A 2,416-nucleotide genomic window follows, 5' to 3' on the forward strand; every position below is an offset into this window, starting at 1 on the left:
ACGTGCAGATCGCCCAGGAGCAGAAGCAACTCAAAGAGACAAGGATCTTCCTCCCCTAGAGCTGGCACCCTGAATGGGGCCTTCTAGCCTCTAAGCTGTAAGAAAACACATTCTGTTGGCTAGTGCCACCCACTTGTAGTATTTGGCTCATAGCAGCACTAGAGAACTGAAAAAGCCACAGCCTTTGAGACATTTGGACCACAGACGATAACCAAAACCCAAGCAGTTGCCAAGGAGTAGATTCTGACTCCCAGGTCTGAGGAGAACCGTGCTCCATCGGGTTCTTAGTGTCTGGCTTGCAGGCAATAGAGCCCCAGACCTTTCTTCTGAGGTGCCTCTGGGGAGACATGAACCCCCAACCTTTCACTTTCCAGCTGAAGCAGCTAACTGTTTGTGGCAGCCATAGACTCCTCAGATGAGGATAACAGTGTCAAATTCCAATGAAATAATTTAATAGTAAAACAACGTAATAGAGCAGTTTACAGCTGTACTATTTCCATCATATACAAATCTAAATTGCAATACATTAAATATAATCGACTGTAGGGACACGGTGATTTGGATGTGACTTGCCAGTGAGTTATTTAACCGTTTCAAAGCTTCAAAATCAATTGTTCCTTATCTTTAAAGTCAACCGTGTTTCAGTTTTATTCAGTCCATGTAACTATTGGCAGACACTGGTTTAAATCTTACTCTCGTTAGGTATTATTAGACCAGGTGGAAAAATAAAACAGTCATCATAGAAGGCTTAACATTCACCAAGCACTTTTGATGTGTCAGGAACTGTGAGTAGCAGTTAACCTGAAGGTTCCAGAGCCAACTCCATGCAGGTGAGAACCATTCTCTCATCCCCCCTCTTTAGTGGTTTCATACTGGGTTTGGTGTTTCTGTTTAACTTCCTAGTTTATTGCATAGTGTGTTGGGGGGGGGGTTTCCTGAGGAAAAAAAAAAACAGTAAAGCTTATATATAGAGAGAAAGGGAAATTTATTTATCTTAAGAAAATGGCTCACACACTTATAGAAGCTGGCAAGCCCCAAGTTCTTGGATCAAACGTCAAGCTGGAGGCTTTTCTTGATTCACGCAGCTTCAGGGGCTGAGGAACTCAATGTTGGCAGGCAGTATATTGGCTGTTGACTCCAACAAATGACGAATCCAAGATCTCCAGGCTGAATGGTGGATTGTTCACTCGCGGACAGTTGTAGGCAGCACAACAGGGTCCCGATCCACAGAAGAGTGTCTCTTTTCCCAGGATGTCCACTTATATAGTGGAAGCAGGCCACACCCCTAGGGAAACTCCCTTTCAATGGACTGGCTGCTCAAAACATATACATCTGATCTCATCATGGGAACAACCCCTATCACAACTGCTTAAACCACACAGAACTGTGGTCCAACCAAGTTGACACACGGTTCCAACTATCACACATAGTGCTTGGGGTTTAGTGCCTAAGGCATCTGACTGCTAACCAGAAGATTGGCGGTTCAAACCCACTAGCCACTCCTCAGAAGGAAGATTGGGCAATCAACTTCCGTACCCCCTCGGAAACCCAAGGATGGGTCGCCATGAGTCAGCTCCACGTCTATGACAGTGCAACAGAGGAAGAAGGGAGCCTCAGAAATAGGAAGAGCAGCTGAAATGTGTTGGTCATAGCCTCCTCAGGCTGCCTCTTCCTTTGCCACGAGACCAGAAGAACTAGATGGTGCCTGGCTACCATTACTGAATATTTTTATCCAAGATTCCATAGATGAATCCTGATCAAAAGGTGGGAAATGCAGAAGAAGACTCCAAAATCTCATGGATACCAGACTTCCTGGATCCATGGATGGTGGATGAACCCCTGAAACTATGGCTCCGAGATAATCTTTAAACTTAAACCAAAAATATCTTGTGGAACCTTCTTAAAAGCAAATGACAATTTAGGTTAAAAAAAGTTTTTTTAAAAAAATTCTGCTTGGAGCCACTCGAAAGATTAGGGAGGAAGCTCTGGGGGCAGTGAGTTTACCTCAATGAGGGAAGAACTCCTCCGAAGAGGAGGGGAGTGTAGTGGCGCACCTGGGAGAAGGTCATTCGTGTGGAGAAGTGGTACCTGGAGAACCTGCCGGGGTCGTGGGTGTTTTGCAGTGTCTATTCTCAAAAACAGCAAAATAAAACGTAGGAAACAAATGTGAGGGGAAAAGTGCCATGGTGTCAAATTAGAAAAATCGTGCTGCTCAAAGTAGTCATTCTTTAAGATTCAAAGCACCAGAGACACGCGCTATGCCCAGTACGATTTCGGGCTGACAAAGTGGACCACTCAACTGCATTTTCTAGTCAGTTGTCCAAGGGACCGCACTGAGGCTGAACGGGTCATTAACAATGCCACAGCCCTTGACTTCGGTCAGCCTGCACAGCTCCCGCGGCCTCTTGCTGCCCAT

This window comes from Orycteropus afer, unplaced genomic scaffold (genome assembly GCF_000298275.1).
Source record: "Orycteropus afer afer isolate SDZICR_OR568_19922 unplaced genomic scaffold, OryAfe1.0 scaffold00647, whole genome shotgun sequence".
Classification (NCBI taxonomy): domain Eukaryota; kingdom Metazoa; phylum Chordata; class Mammalia; order Tubulidentata; family Orycteropodidae; genus Orycteropus; species Orycteropus afer.